Source organism: Monodelphis domestica, chromosome 2 (assembly GCF_027887165.1).
Source record: "Monodelphis domestica isolate mMonDom1 chromosome 2, mMonDom1.pri, whole genome shotgun sequence".
Taxonomy (NCBI): Eukaryota; Metazoa; Chordata; class Mammalia; order Didelphimorphia; family Didelphidae; genus Monodelphis; species Monodelphis domestica.
The window spans coordinates 37,441,367-37,458,069 of NC_077228.1; the positions used below are offsets into that span (position 1 = coordinate 37,441,367).

General features: G+C 38.8%; 1 long non-coding RNA gene across 1 annotated transcript in view; it reads left to right on the forward strand.

Annotated features, from left to right (window-relative positions):
• Positions 1 to 2,813: 2,813 nt before the first annotated feature.
• LOC107651156 (uncharacterized) overlaps positions 2,814 to 16,703 on the forward strand; it is a 42,250-nt gene continuing 28,360 nt past the window's right edge. Inside the window, exons 1-3 of the long non-coding RNA XR_008916068.1 lie at positions 2,814 to 2,960; positions 3,055 to 3,113; positions 3,197 to 3,386. This is a non-coding gene — a long non-coding RNA (uncharacterized LOC107651156). The remainder of the gene's footprint in view (positions 2,961 to 3,054; positions 3,114 to 3,196; positions 3,387 to 16,703) is intronic.

Genomic DNA, 16,703 nt, shown 5'->3' on the forward strand with positions numbered 1-16,703 from the left:
CTGAAACTCTCTCCATTTTTTTATAGACCAATAATATTCTTCACATTTGTATAATGCAACTTGTTCAGTTATTTTCTAATTGATGGGTATCCCTTCAGTTTCTAGTTCTTTGCCACCACAAAAAGAGCTGCTATAAATAGTTTTGCATATGTGGATCCTTTTCCTTTTTCTTTAATCTTCTTAGAATAATGTTTCTAAATAAATAAAATAAAGTCATCAGCAAGTAGTTATTAGTGGTAGGCACTGGGGATACTAAGAAATGCAAAAACAATCCTTGCCTTTAAGGAAATCATAATCTGATGGTGGTGTGAGGAAGAGAAAACTCAAAAATGATTGGTACAAACAATAGATATGATCAAATGAATAGGATTACAATCAGAAATTGACTTGCCCAAGGTCACACAGCTAAGAAGTGAGGCTCATGAATCCATTTGAGGCTTTTCTGGCAAAGATACTGGAATGGTTTGCCATTTCCTTCTCCAGCTCATTTTACAGATGAGGACACTGAGACAAACAGGTGTGATTTGTCAAGGGTCACACAGGTAATAAATAACTGAGGCTACATTTGAACTCAGGTCTTCCTGACTTTAGGCCTGGTTCTCCATTCTTTACATCACCTAATTGCCCTATGGATGGTCTAAATCCTGTCCAATTATAGCCTTTTGAGTCTGAAGATCTCCTGGCTGGACTGCCAGTTCTCTTGTGGCTGAAAATGTGGGACTTGTGTGGAATAAAGAAAGACTATAGGGCCCTGTAAAGTCAGGTCTTGCCTTCACAGATCCCATCATCATGATGGGAAGCTTCTTGGTTTGGGGAGATGAAGGGATGAATTGGTGGCATAGTAGATAGAATCCTGGACTTGGAGTCAGGGAGACCTTGACTTGATTCCTGTCGTAGATACTTACTGGTATATGACTCTGGCAAATCATATTACCTTCCAATTACTCAGTTTCTTCATCTATAAAATGAGTGTCTCTTCTATCTCAAAATTTGATTCTATGAAGAGTAGGGACTGAACCTGTGATTTCATTGCTGTCTCAAAGTCTGAGATGCAAGCGTGCTTCTACCAGTACAGGTTGGTGTCTTTGCAAGTTTATAGCCTTGAAAAGTTTCTAACAGCACTTAATGGGTAAGTAACTTGCCCGTGGTCACCCAACTATTATGTGTCAGAGGCAAATCTTGACCCCGGGTCTTCCTGGCTCCAATGCCAGCTCTCTGCCCATTAAACCTATATAGATACAGGGCAAAACTGTCATGCAGCCAAGCTATGTGAGTCTTGGAGCCCAATGACCTCAGGGTAGAAGAAGGATCAAAATACTCAATCACTCGAACTCCCAATGGGATGGCAAGAGGTGAGCTCTGATGTTGAGCTGTTGAGCCTGACAAAGAGCTCTTGTTTTGTCACTTTCTGATTTCTTGAGTGTTTTTCTACCTGTGTGCTGCCAACCTTCACCTTCAACTTCCTCTGAATTTTCTTCCATTTGAAATCTCTCATTTAGAATATAAGGTTCTTGTGGACAGGGACTACTTCACTCTTGTTGTTCTGCCCCAGTTTTCCATACTAATGGCTCCCTCTAATTCATGGTGGACAGCACTTTAAGCTTTGCTTTGCGTTTGAGACTCGCATCTCCCTGTCTAGCTCAGACTGAATGTGCCAGTGGTCATGGACAAGCCAATCCCACAGCTAATGGGCATGGCAACTTTGCCCTGCTGTTTCCTACCTAATGCAGTTAGTTGACCTCTCTTTGGACATCTCGGTAGCATTCTTTCCCTGGGCTCTCATGCTAATTATGCCAGTGGACATAGCCAACTTTTGTCCTGCTACAGCTCAAAACTCCTGAGTCCCAGCAATCCACCAGTCTCAGTCTCCCCAGTAGCAGGGATTATAATAGGCACATGGTACAAGCTGGACAAACTTGCTTCAAGTTTAACAAAACCCTTTACATATCTCATTTGGCCTTCCCAACAATCCTGTGAGGGGAAGCTTTTTGGTTTGGGGAGCTGAAGGGATGGATTGGTGGCATAGTAGATAGAACTCAGGACTTGGAGTTAATCCCATTTTATATTTGTGTAAACTGAGGCTGAGAAACAGTAAAAAGTGACATGCCCAGAGTCACAAAGCTAGCAGTCTATGAGCTAAAGTCTATGAGGTGGAGAGCTCTGTTTAAAAATTGGCTTTCACTTGTTGATATATTCCTTGCATGGCTTCAATAAAAATGTAAACCAGGGACTTTTTGTTGATTCTAAGGCTATTTAGTGGGTATTACACAGTGACTTGCTAGTACTGAAAAATCCAAGTGTCTGGTAAATGTCCAGAGCTTTGGTACAGATCCTAAATGAAGCCAGTAAAAGGAGAAAGAGCTGCAGTTTCTCTAGAGGAAACACGAGACTTTCCAGGACTTTGTACAAATCTACTTCCTTGACTCCTGTCTAGGTAGGTATATGAAATTCACACTTCATTTCCACACCTATACAGAAATGTGCATCTCTGATTTCTTTCCCCTCTGCCTTTGTCATGGAAAATATTCTCTCCCTCTGCAAAACACATGCAAGTCTATATGCACACACACAGTCTTATGCAGTCATATAGATTATATATATAATTTTTACAGCTGTTCTCTGGTTGCTAATATATTTCGGCAGAATATGTGTAAATAGACATGAGCAAACTGTCTAAGAGTTATTCAGCTAGTCAGTGAACCATGTAATCTGTTGGTTCAGAGACAACAGTTAATAGAGTGAGATATTTGCTCTCCGATCAGCACGGTCTGTGTAGCATCTAGGCTCCAAAAGTCAATTTGTGTCCTGTCGGGGCATGCCGCATCACACTATATTATCACATTGAGGATGGGAAATTTGGATAATGAATATATGATTTTGAGGAGAAAAAAAAAGACTATTTAGTGAAGCTGATATCCATGAAATGGAGCTCTTCAACTAGGGTTTGACTTCATCCTTGGGTAATTTGGTACTTTTTATGCACTTCATTACTGTTTTCTTCTCTTTTAGCAATGTAAGTTTGAAATAACCTTGCTAATTAACTTCTATTTTTAGCCTGATGGCATGATACAGCGCAGATAGATACAGAACGTTCCGCCACTTCCAAAACACGAGTAAGTTACTTTTCTTCTCTCTGAAGGGAAGGCAAAGAGTTGAAATGAAAGTGCACGATATTTATTCTTTTTACACTATGCAGATAGAAAGTACCAAGTTTATACCTACAGAGAAGGATCGATTCTGCTTGGGACGGGATGCGTTTGGTCGAAGATCAGATGGTAACATAGTAGAAGCCTGTGACTGCTGAATGGGACAGGCATGACTCTTCCCCAAATGAGCTCTCCTTCTCCTCTTCAGTCTTCCATGCTTGCAAAGGACAACTGGAGGTGGTGAGTCAACTTGGTATTTTGGGAGGGGAAAGGTATCTATTAAATAAGGCCACTGTTAGCTTTGGGAATAATAGAACTGTCCCTGGTCCCTCTCCACTCTCTTTCCTGATTGCTGATCATTCAGTTAAGAGGAAGCATAAGAATGGAGCATTCTCTAAGAGCTAGGGATCCTGAAGTTTGGCTAGAGAACTTGAGGGGCAAAGGTCTGGTAGCCTATTTGTCAAATGGAAATAAATAGGACTAGGGAGGGTCATGAAAAGCAGACAGTCTTCATTTCAGCAGATCTGAAGGATAAGGGAAGTGTTTCAGAGACTTTCAGGATTTATGCTATGTTTGTGCTCGTGCTGAAGGTAAGCACATATGCATGGAGTGGAAGGTAGGTTTCTTTATTTTGGAGATGTTAAAAAATAGCTAGAAGAGCTCTTTTCTGATCTTCTGTCAATCAAAGAGAAAAAAAAAACTTTCCACTTACCCCTCCCACAAAGGAAGATGAAGGACAAAATTCCAAATGTACAAAGGACACTAGCCACATGAGGATTCTGAATTTAGATAAGGAGGAGAATAGGTTAGAGAAGTGAATATCTTAGAAAGGGTTGGCGAGGGTCTTTTGAGAAGGAAATAATTTCTTATTGTCCATTTTGGATAAGGGGTGGGATGAGGAGGTCCATCATTAGCATTTTTAAGTGCTTAGTAGGCACTGTGCTAAGTTTTGAAGGTATACAAAGAAAGTCAAAAACAATCTCAGTCCTTAAAAAAACTTTCATTCTGAAGAAGGAAATAACCTGTAAATAAATAACTAAAGATGCATGCAGACTCGATGGAAGTAATTTGAAAAGGGAAGGCATTAGTGAGTAGGGGGATTGCAAAAGTCCCCCTTGAAGATGGACAAGGCTTAAAAGGAAGTCAAGAGATAGAGATTAGGGGCAGTATGTTCTAGTCCCCAGGAATCAGCCAGTGCCAAGGCATAAAGATGTGGTTTCAAGGAAGTGAAAAGAGATCAGTACTAGTGTCAAAGAAGCAGAGTGTTGAATCTGGACCCAGGAAGACCTGAGTTCAAATTCACCCTCAGACACTTATTGTGTAATACCAGGCATGTTCTTTACCCTCCAGACTTCAGTTTCCTCATCTGTAAAATGGGAGGGGGGGAATAGCATCTGCTTCATAGGGTTGTTCAGAGGATGAAAGGATATGACATATGTAAGCAATTTGCAAGCCTTGCAGGGTTAGCAATTATTTTTGTGACAGAGGGAGTAGAGTGTAAGAAATCTGAAAAGGCAGGGCCCAGGACATGAGGAACCTTGAATTCTACATCTAAGACTGTATATTTGATCCTTAAGGTGAGAGGCAACCACTGGAGATCATTCAGCCATGGGTTGACCTGGTCAAACCTAAACCTGGAAGCTGAGTGGAGAATGGATTGAGTTAGGACAAGGCAAGATTGGGAGATAGGCTAGAAGTCTATTGCAGTAATCCAGGCAAGAGATGACAAGGGTCTGAATTAGGATTGTGCCTTTAGGAGTGGGAGTCATAGATCCCACCAAGTTATTGACCTCAGGAAGAAGAGATTTGACATGATGGGAAGGATATCCTTTTATGAAAGAGACTTGATCTTAATAATAATATATAATAATAGCACAATAAATAATAACATATAATAATATATAATAACAATAATGACTAACATTTATAGAACACATTCAGATTTATAAAGTACTCAACACAGATCAAAGTGTTTTACAAGCATTTTACAAATATTATTTCATTTTATCTTCACAACATTCCTGGGAGATAAGGACTATTATTATCATCATTTTACAGATGAGGAAATTAAGGAAAACAGAGTTTAAGAGACTTGTCCAGCTATTAAGTACCTGAGGCTGGATTTGAGCTCAAGTCTTCCTGTCTCCAGATCCAGCATTCTAAGTATAAGATGACATGAATAATTAGAAAGTTTCCCCTCTTCCTGGGCTCACATTCAGAATGTGATGGAGAGCCTCCTTAGCCTTGTCAAACCTAAGGACTACTTCTTAGGTGAATCCTGTGGGAACAAATTTTGCTTCCATAAGGAGCCTTGAAACAATCTCTGGAGTTAATGAAGATCTGAGCCAGAAGAGTAGCTGTAGACGTGTTCAGTATTTCAGAGAAAATTACAGGAAAGGGAGGAAGAGATGATACTCATGGGACCAAATATTTATATACCAATAGCTGGCTTATACATAATAAGTAAAGTGGTCTAGAGCTCCTAATTTAAGGTGGTAAATATGATCTTGCTGTTACCACTGAGATGGGATGCAATATATGGCTAGAAGATGATAACTGGAAGGCATATATCTTACTCTAGAGTAACAGAACAGATAGAAAAGGAAAAGTACGGTGTCATGTATCAAACAAGTATCCACCTATATGAAAATTTACCAATGTGATGGGGAAAGCACCAGGGTAACAACTAAAGGAGGAAGAAGAGGAAGTGAAATCCTGGGAGGAGTATACCACAGGTGTCCAGGAGGAACTGCATCATGAATTCTTGGTTTAACTCACAAAGTTGACATGGAGGAAGGATATGGTTATAATCATCTGGGTACTTTAGTTCTTCAAATGTCTTCTGGAATTATATCTTCTGAAAGCAATTACTATTGTTCAGTCATTTTTCAATTGTTTCTGATTCTTTGTGACCCTGTTTGGAGTTTGTTTCTTTTGATTAAAAAAAAAACTACTGGAGTGGTTTGCCATTCCCTTCTCCAGCTCATTTTACAGATGAGGATACAGAGACAAACAGGGTTAAGTGACTTGCCCAGGGTCACACTGCTAGCATTGGAGGCCAGATTTGAACACAGGAAGATGAATCTTCCTGACTTCACACCCAGCACCCTATGCACTGCCTCACCTAGCTGTCCTGAAAGCAGAGCAATTGGTAAATTCTTCACTTGTCTTGATAATACTTTCATTTTCAGAAGATGGGGGAATTGTCAATGGTAACTGCTATTTTCTCTCTGATCATAACAAAGAAACTGGTTGAGAAAGTGAAAATAATGAGGAGCTTGTGACATTGTGACAATGACATCTACTATCTCCTGATAATGAAGGGCCCATCTTATCACAAGTCTGAACCAGAAAAGGAGGGGGATGTCAGGCATAGTCTGGTATATAAGCTAGCTTGTAGAAGAGGGGTTGGCAAAACTATGGCCTGAGAGCCAAACCCCGACTTCAACCTGTTTCTGTACAACGAGTGAGCTAATAATGATTTTCTATTCTTTAGGCCAGATTTGGCCCTAAGGTGGTAGTTTGCTGGACCCCTGCTTTAGAAAATCAGTTTTCAGAGTTTAAGGAAAGGGCAGATATGATCAATTGGCCCAATATTCCACAGGGGCAACTTGTTATATTAGATTTGGAGTCAGAAGATTTCAGTTCTACTACTGACCTACCTTTTGTAACCTTGGCCAAATCTCTACCTTTTTTGGTCTGTTTGTTTATCTATAAGATGAGGCAATTGCATTTTTCTCCAAGTGTCTCTGAACTTCTTTTCTAGTTTTAAATCTAATTATATCCTCCTATGGAAAAGGAGGGTGGATTTAGAGGGATGGACACCTCACAATGACACAACTCTGGCAACATGTCTTGATTGAATCCAAGTCTCAAAAGGATACAGTATTGCTATCCAGGGTGCTGATTTCCCAAATCAGATGTGAAAAGGATGTGTACAAGTGATGGAAATGAAGGCAGATAGCAAAGTAATGATATAAAAATGTGCTACAGTCCTGGAAGCATGTGCTGCTTGAGTCTTTTCTTCCCAGGCTAAATATTCCCATTTACTTCAACTTCATAGACCATTATCTTGAGGCTCTGCGTCAATTATCTTGCTTGTCTTCTTCTGGATAGAGACATTAGCCTTTTAATTTTTTCCTAAAATGTGGCACTCATACAGGAATTTACATTATTACAGGTGTGGTCTGATGAGGGAAGAATTCAATGGGGCATTCATTCATGAAAAAAATGATACCATAATACAGTAATTTCTCCTTTTAATAGTGTTATTAGCACATTTTGAATAAATACTTGTACTTGTTGATTGACACATGAAAAGAATGCCTTGGACAGGGTCCATTTTAAACTCAATTCAGCAAATATTTGTAATGAAAGTGTCTCCTACTCTTCCACTCTAATTAATACAACAAGACCTTCTGTGCCCAGATACCTTTATTAGTTAAGATTATGTTACTCAATCCAAGGGGCATTCTCACCTGATAAAGGTATCAGGCATAGAGCATCTTGTTATTTACGCCAATTGGGGTGGAGAGATGTGGGACACCTTTATTGAACATTATATATTACTAGAGCAGGGCATTCTCTTAGGTACCTGGGATGTAAAGATAAAATCAAGCCCCCAAGGGACTACATTCTTTTTTTTTAAGCCCTTACCTTCCATCTTGGTATTGGTTCCAAGGCAAGAGTGGTAAGGGCTAGGCAATGGGGGTCAAGTGACTTGCTCAGAGTAACACAGCTGGGAAGTGTCTGAGGCCAAATTTGAGCCTAGGACCTCCCATCTAGTTACCCTCCAAGGGATTACATTCTAATGAAGAGGATATGACATGTAGACAAATAAGGATAAGCAGTAGAGAAAGAGAGAAATGCTTTTAGGTTAGCAGTTCTTAACCTAGGATCTATGAACTTTTCTTTTCAAATTTTGATAATTATATTTCAATATCATGATTTCTTTTGTAATCCCAAGAATTCTGACTGTGCAATGTTAAACATTGTCACCCAACTGCCAAAGGAGTCCACTGCACAAGAAATGTTAAGAGCTCCAATCTTAGGATATTTAAGGAGAGACAACTGATAGTTATGGGAGCAAGGGAGACTTTATAGTGAGTTGGCACTTAATCTGAATTATGCCTGAAACAACTTCCTTGTTTTCAACTCCTGACTTCCCTGGCTTACTTAAGTCCCAGAAAAAAATCCCATCTTCTACAAGAAAACATTCCTATTTCCTTTCAATTCTAGAACCTTTTTTTTGGTTAATTATTTCCTACTTATCACATATATAGCTTTTTTGTACAAATTTGTTTATGTAATGTCATCCCCATTAGATCTTAAGATCACTGGGGGCAGGGGCTGTCTTATATCTCATTTTGAATCACCTATGCTTAGATAATATTTGTGAAGTGCTTTGCAAACCTGAAAGGACTGTATGAATACTAGCTATGTATTTTTAGATGTATATGTCATTTTTTATCATTTGAATATAATAAAGGCAGAAATTTGTTTTGCCTCTGTATTCCTAGTGCCTAGCACAAAGAGGCAGCTAATGCAGTTAGTAGTACTGAATTTGGAGTTAGGAAGACTTCTGTTCGAATCTTTTTCAAAAATGTACTAGCTATATGACTTTGGTCAAGTCTCCTAACCTCAGTGTCTTCATGTATAAATTGGGGATGACAATAGTACCCACCTCACAAGGATATTGTGAATGTGAACGACAATATATGCAAAATCTTTTGCAAACATTAAAGTGCCATAGTTATTATTAGATGCTGAATGAGTGTTTGTTGATTTTTTCTGTCCCATCATTATTCATTTCCTACACCAGATATTATATCCTGGAAGAACTTCCACCATCTTGATTAGTGTATCGATGAGAGTACTATTTCAGGAAAGCCAACTCAAAGAACTGCATATATTACTCCATTTTGTCTTATTCTTTTCCCTCTAGTTCTGGAAACCATAAACCCTAATCAATGCATCCCTTTAATTTTCTAGACCAAAGTGAACCTCCATGGCTACTACTCAACTTTCAGTGTTGTTTCCCTCATTATAATATAAACTCCTTGTGGGCAGGGACTATTTTTGTGTCTATATCTTTATGACTAGTATTTAGAGCAATGGTTTGCCCCAAGAGGCCAGTTTCTTTCCATCAAACATATTTAATAAGTGCTTGCATAGGCATCAAGCAAAATAGTAATCAATTATGGAGCATTACTGAGTACTTCCCATATTCCCTGCACTACACTGTATGCTTGTGGGGGAAAGGACAGCTATAACAAGATTTCTAAACCATTGTAAGCTCCTTCAGGACAGGAACTATCTTCCTGGGGAGATAAAGTTATCACCCATGTAACAGTCACCCGTAATGCAAGGCAGAGTCTAATTAAGCAGTGAACTGCACAGTGTTACAAATGGAAAGTGTTGTGAAGAGCACAGGGGACTGGCATGTTGATGGAGGCAGGAATCTTCAGGGACAACTTTGGGAAGGAAATAATCTTTGAGATGAAAGGATGATAATCTAGGGAAGGGAACAACTTGAGTAAAGGCAAGCATGGAAATCTCAAGAAACACATCTGAGTTAAATGATACTGTTAAGTGGATTTCTTACCCCTAGCCTTGGTTTTGATCAAAGCTAATTTGGATGCTTTATGATTAAGAGCCAGGAAATGACTGTCTCTAGAAGGACAATGAAGAGTTGTGGTAGGGATTGTGACATATGGCAAACAAGGAGAAATGGGGGAAATAAAGAGTGAATCCAAGAAAAGCTAAGCTGGTCATATATTGACTGCAAGGGTTCTTCATAATATGAAGAGAGAAAGCCCTCTTTTACCATCTTTACCAAGTGATAGGTGTGATGTGGAACTTCAGAGTGATTTTAATTTGCATTTTTAATCATTAGTGATTTGGATAATTTCCCCATGTTGTGGCTAATAATTTGAATTCTTTCAATTGAGAATCATAATAGCTAGCTTTGTAGAAAGTTACATATATTATCTCATTTGATCCTCACATCAGCCCTGTGAGATAGAAACTATTATCATCCTATTTATATAGATTAGGAAACTGAGACTAAAGTAAGTTGTGATTTACTCAGGTTTAGATAACAAGAAAGTGTCTGAGATAGGATTTGAACTCAAAACTTTCTCGCTCCAAGTCCAACACCCTAGCCACAGTTTCATTTTCCTCACTATTTGTTCATATTCTTTCACCATTCATTCATTTATTTATCCATTTATTCATTCATTCATTCATTCATTTATTTGTGTTTATTTATTTATTTATTTTAAATCCTTACCTTCTGTCTTGGAGTCAATACTGTATATTGGCTCCAAGGCAGAAGAGTGGTAAGGGCTAGGCAATGGGGGTTAAGTGACTTGCCCAGGGTCACACAGCTGAGAAGTGGCTGAGGCCAGATTTGAACCTAGGACCTCCCTTCTCTAGGCCTGGCTCTTAATCCACTGAGCTACCCAGCTGCCCCCTCAACATTTATTTTTAATTGAGGAATGGATCCTTTTCTTATAATTATATGAATTCACCTTTCTTGTGCTTGTTTACCCATTGAAATGTTTGTGTTTGGCTAAAGATAATGATTAAAAAAGAAAATTATGAAAACATAATTCCATATATGCTATAGGGAAGGAAAATGGGAGGGAAAACTGTATAGGATGGGAAGCCCTAAGTGGGACCAAATGTATATTTTTAGAAATAATATTCATACAAGTGAGATCACAGATTCATTAACGTGTCTAATTGATTTTAAACATTAACAATCGAAGATGTACAAGACATCACAGATTCATTAATTGATTTTTCCTGTTGTGAGATTGGACTTCAAGTCAGAAAAGACCTGCATTCAAATATAGGAAATATCATGTAACCTCATACCTGCAGGACTTACCTTATGGGCCTGTGCTAAGTATCAAATAAGAGTTTCTTTTTAAACTCCTTTGTGAACTTTAAAGCATTCTAAAAATGTCAGATATATTATCTCTTTCTCTTTTTCCTCCCTCCCTCCCTCCTTTCCTCCCTCCTTTCCTTCCTTCCTTCCTTCCTTCCTTCCTTCCTTCCTTCCTTCCTTCCTTCCTTCCTTCCTTCCTTCCTTCCTTCCTTCCTTCCTTCCTTCCTTCCTTCCTTCCTTCCTTCCTTCCTCCTTTCCATTCCTCTCTGATCCTCTGTGATCCCATTTGAGATTTTCTTGTCATAGATACTTGAGTGGCTTCCCATTTCCTTCTCCAACTCATTTTACAGAGAAGGAACTGAGGCAAACAGGGTTAATACAGAGTCATACAGTTTAGATGTGTCTGAGGCCAGATTTGGATGTAGGTTCTCCTGACTGCAGAGACAGTGCTTTATCCATTGTGCCATTTAAGCCACACTTAATTAAAAACCCCCCAACCATATGCAACCTTGTCCAACTTCTATCACGGTAGGCATGACTCTCCCCTTTAACTACCTCTAACCTCCATTTGTTTTTTAATACAAGTGTAATATTTATTGTAATACTGAGGTTTTATATTAGTCCTTTCATAATTCCAGAAAAACCAAGAAGACTTGAAGCTTTTGATACTGTCATAATTTTATAAGTAAAGCTATGTGAAAACAGAATGGAGTATCCCTAAAAAGTAAGATCTGATTTGAATTTTTAAAACATAACCATTGTTTTTCTTGTGGAAATATGCCAATTATTAAAGAAAAATTCCTTCAGAACTGATTGAATAGCTAAAATACAAAAAATAGTAATTGATGGTTCAATCTAAATTTGGAAGTTCTCAGGTAGAATACCCCAGGGATTTGCACATGACTCTGCTGCTTGATATTTTTTAATGAATTCCTTGGATAAAAAGATGGATATCACATTATCAAATATGCAGGTGACATAATGTTGGGAGATATAGCTAACATTCTGGATGACATAGCCAGGTAAATATTCCACTTACCTCCTCCCAACCTCTACTCAATTCTAGTTTAGAATTTAGGTTTGAATTTAATTACAAAACTCTGGATGCTTAATGATTAAAGAAGGAAATAAACAATTGACAAATCTACAAACTTCTTAAATCCAGTGTGATTCTTTCAAGGTCAAATGACTGAAAGATCAGCATGTCATCTTATGTCTTTCAACCCTTAATTTCTTTTTTTTTGGCTTAAAAACATTTTATTTAATTGATTAATGTAGAATATTTTCCCATAGTTATATGATTCATGTTCTTTTGGATCATTGCATTGCTGCTAGTAGAGAAGCCCATTACATTCTATTGTGCCACAGTGAATCCGTTTCTGTGTATAAGGTTCTCCTGGTTCTGCTCCTTTTACTCTGCTTCAGTTCCTGGAGGTCTTTCCAGTTCACATGGAATCCCTCCAGTTCATCATTCCTTTTAGCACAATAGTATTCCATTACCATTAGATACCACAATTTGCTTAGCCACTCCCCATTCTAAGGGCATCCCCTCCTTTTCCAATGTTTTTTTTGCCACCACAAAGAGCACAGCTATAAATATTTTTGCACAAATATTTTTCCTTATTATCTCTTTGGGGTATAAACCCAGCAGTGGTAAAGATGGATCAAAGGGCAGACAGTCTCCTAAAGCCCTTTGGGCACAGTTCCAAATTGCCATCCAGAATCAACCCTTACATTTCTCCTCAATGTGCAAAGGCAATAAGAACATCTAGTATTTTCAACTCTATGCCCCATACTTTGCTTTGAGAGTTCTCACTGAAATTAGATGATTATTTATTTGCTTAGCTTTCCCATTTTAAATGGATTAATTCTCCCAAGTCCAAGTGCTCACAGTATGAAGAAACGAGAAATATGCTAGTAAATGTTTAACAATCAGTTCTCTGATGGAAGGAAAGGGAGGGAAATGTACACAAAGTATGATCTGCACTATTAATATTTTTTTTAATTTAAATTAATTTATTTAGTCAATTTAGAACATTATTCCTTGCTTATAATAATCATATTATTTCCCTCCCTCCCCTCCCCCCACAATTCCCATAGCGGACACACAATTTCATTGGGTATTACATGTGTCCTTGATCAAAACCTATTTCCATGTTGCTGGTGTTTGCACCAGGATGTTCATTTAGAGTCCCCCAACCATATTCCCATCGACCCATGTCATTAAGCAGTTGTTTTTCTTCTGTGTTTCTACTCCTACGATTTTTCCTCTGAATGTGGATAGTGCTCTTTTTCTTAGATCCCTCTGGGATGTTCAGGAACACTGTATTGCCACTAATGGAGAAGTTCATTACATTCGATTGTACCACAGTGTATCGGTCTCTGTATACAATGTTCTCTTTCCATGTTTTAAAACAATTGACCTGCTCATCATTTCTTATGGCATAGTAGTATTACACCACAATTATATGTCACAATTTGTGTAGCATGGCTCAGCTAGAGATTTTTCCCAATTTTCCCAAAGGGGACTCTCCCAATGTATTGGAGACATTTCTTGCTTTCACCATTTGGAGGACCTTATTTCAGCACGCTAACTGGCTAATTCATCATTCCTTATTCTTGACATGCAACCAGCTCATTTTCTCACCCTGTTCTACCATTCCTTAATGATGTCCTTGACATCTGTTCTTCTCCCTAGTTCCTTGGTGGTTCAAATGCACCTCATACCTGCCATGTTCCTCTTCATTGCTGCCTAGGTTATGTTCATCTTTACTTCTTCCCAGACAGTGTTGTTGCCATTTTCTACCACATATTTACCCTAGAAAAATGCTAATATATAAAATATTGGCCTTTGCTTTCATGGGAAGCTTAGGTTCCATAAAACAGTCTTGCAATTTCCTGAATGAAATACAGGATTCCATCTATTTCTCCACTGTTAGGTTTGCTGTTTTATCACTACATGACCAGAGGCTGATGTTTATTTTTTCTTTCATCCCCTCTCTGACTCTAAAACCAACATATTCCCGAGTTTGATTCTTTTACCTCCTTCATCCAATATGGAGACTCAAAATCCAGCTAGAAGTATTTCAACTAAACCTACCCCAATCTGAAGACTCAAAGTCGAGCAAGAATTATTTCGACAAAACCACCCAATCTGAAGACTCAAAACCCAGCTAGAATTATTTAGACAAAACCTTCCCCCAATCTGAAGACTCAAAAACTCAGCTTCAATTATTTCAACAAAACCTTCCCCAGCCCTTTAGCCTGGGACTCAAATCATGGCCGAAGTATCTTTTACTAAAGGGGAAACTTTCCCGGCTAGTTGTGAGAATAGCTTAGGATGAAATGAGAATCATCTAAACCCAACTACTGTCCTGGAATTGGGACAGTTGTGGGATGCTGGAGGGGTTTTTTTCCCCATCTTGACCCTGTATTTTTGAAAAATCTTGACCCCATGGAGGAGTCCTAATGAATCGGTGGATTGCTTTCTGCCCCGCTAGAGAAAGACAAAGCAGTGTAAGTAGTATGGACCCCAGAGAAATGGAGACCTGTCCAGTGTGTGGTAGCCTTGATAAGTCTCCGCCTCTCCCATATACATTTTTTAAGGATGATGTGGTTTCAAACGTATACTATTCAATCCCAAATCAAAGCTGACTCATGAAGAAAAATACTGTTTGATTCTATTTAGTTCACAATTTCCACCCCCCGAGTTAAGGGCGTCTGCCTGTGCAGTCAGGGGGGAATATGGATAATGCGGTCTGAATACATTCTTATAAGTATTAGAAGAAGCATGGAAACAGAGAGCCCCCGGTGACCTCCCTGGCCCTCCGTTGATCACTAGTGTTTGTTGTAGGAAGCAGGCAAACTTAAGCATCGAAGTGTTATTGAACAGAAACCCCTTCAGAAATGTCTCTGGGCTTTTGTTCTCGGGCTGCTGAGCGGTAGGGGGCCCCCTCCTCAGAAAGCAGACTTAGACAAGTATTAGGAACTGGCTGAGATGAGATGAGAAGCTTCAGAGGGCCTTCATCATTAGCTGCTAGTGGTGGAGATTAGTGATCCTATGCTGGGATTATCGAGGGAAAGAGGGCCAGTGTTGGCTAATTGTTCATTAATGCTTGTAAAATAAGCCGACTGCAGGAAAACTGGCCATTGTCTGCCAGCTCAGAGGGAGCCCAAATTGGATCTGCTCATCCATGGCAGTGGGGATGGCAGGGAGAACACAGGTCCAAGGGGGGGCAGTTCCTAGACAAGGCAAATGGCTTGCCCAGTAGCCCTTGCTCTGTTGAAAGCATTTCAGTGATGGCGGGATGTGGATAAGCAAAGGTTTGCATTGTCAAGGCACCAGTTTTCTACCTGGAGGGGCCCCGCCATGCCGAAGATGAAGGGAAGTCTCTTCCTTCTTTCGCTCACCATTTCAGGGTTTGTTCTTATAGCAGAACAAAGTTGGATAATGATGATGATGATGATGATGATGATGATGATGATGATGATGATGATGATGGGGATGAATCTTAGATCTGGAACTGGAAGGGAGGGACCACAAAGGCCATTTGGTCATTCTCTCCCCAACCCCATTATTTCTAGAGGAAGAAATTGAACTAGAGGGAAGTGAACTGAATTATCTAAGTTATACAGCTGGGGATACTGCTGCTGCTGACCACTGTCATTGTCATCATCATAATCATCATTATCATCATGACTTTGTATAAGAAGAAGAAAAAGAACTCACATTTCTAGGTCTATAATTTATGTATTACATATTACATATTTATAGAATATATAGGCTATAAATATATATATATATATATATATTCTAGGGATTACAAAGTAGTCTACAAGCATTAGATTAATTGATTCTTATAATAAACCTTTGGGGAAGGTACTACTATTAACCCTATTTTATAGATCAGGAAACAAAGTCTGAAGGAAGTTATATTACTTACCTAGTATCAGTCAGCTAATTAATATTTCATTAGGGATTTGAACTCAGATCTTCTTGGTTCCAGTTCCACTTTGTCATCTAGCTGTCTATTCATGTAAGTGCCTTTGGACCTCACTTTCCTCATCAATAAAATAAGAGAGTTGGATTGGTTAGTCTCTGGTGGTCCTTTTACCTTTAGATATATCTCATTGTCACTAGCATCAGCAGCAGCAGCAGCAGCATTATTCCAATTTTAATATGCATTGCTAAAGAGGCAGCATAGTTTACTGACCTGGGACCTTGGGGTCATGAACATCTGGGTTTTGGTCCTATCATTGTAACATGCTCATTTAGGCAAATCTCTGAACTTCTTAGTACTTCATTCTAACATGATGAGTTACAGAGCAGTTGCCAACCGGCAACTCTTGTGAAGAGTTTCTCCCTACCAAGAAAGCCACAGATTAGATTAAAAAAACCCAAAATAAAAAATTGTACAAGGTATTGTTAGAGGAACCAAGGATAGATACAAAGACAAAAAATAAAATGGCCCTTGACCCCAAGGAGTTTACATTCTCTCAGTGGGGTAGAGGATCAGTCAAAATGCATAAATTAATAAAAATAAGATAATGTGAAGAAATTTCAAAATGGAGATTTCACTGATATTCATTCACTAAAATGTATGTATACACATATAATACACATGTTACTCTGTATATATGTATAGAGAGAAAGAAAAAGAGAG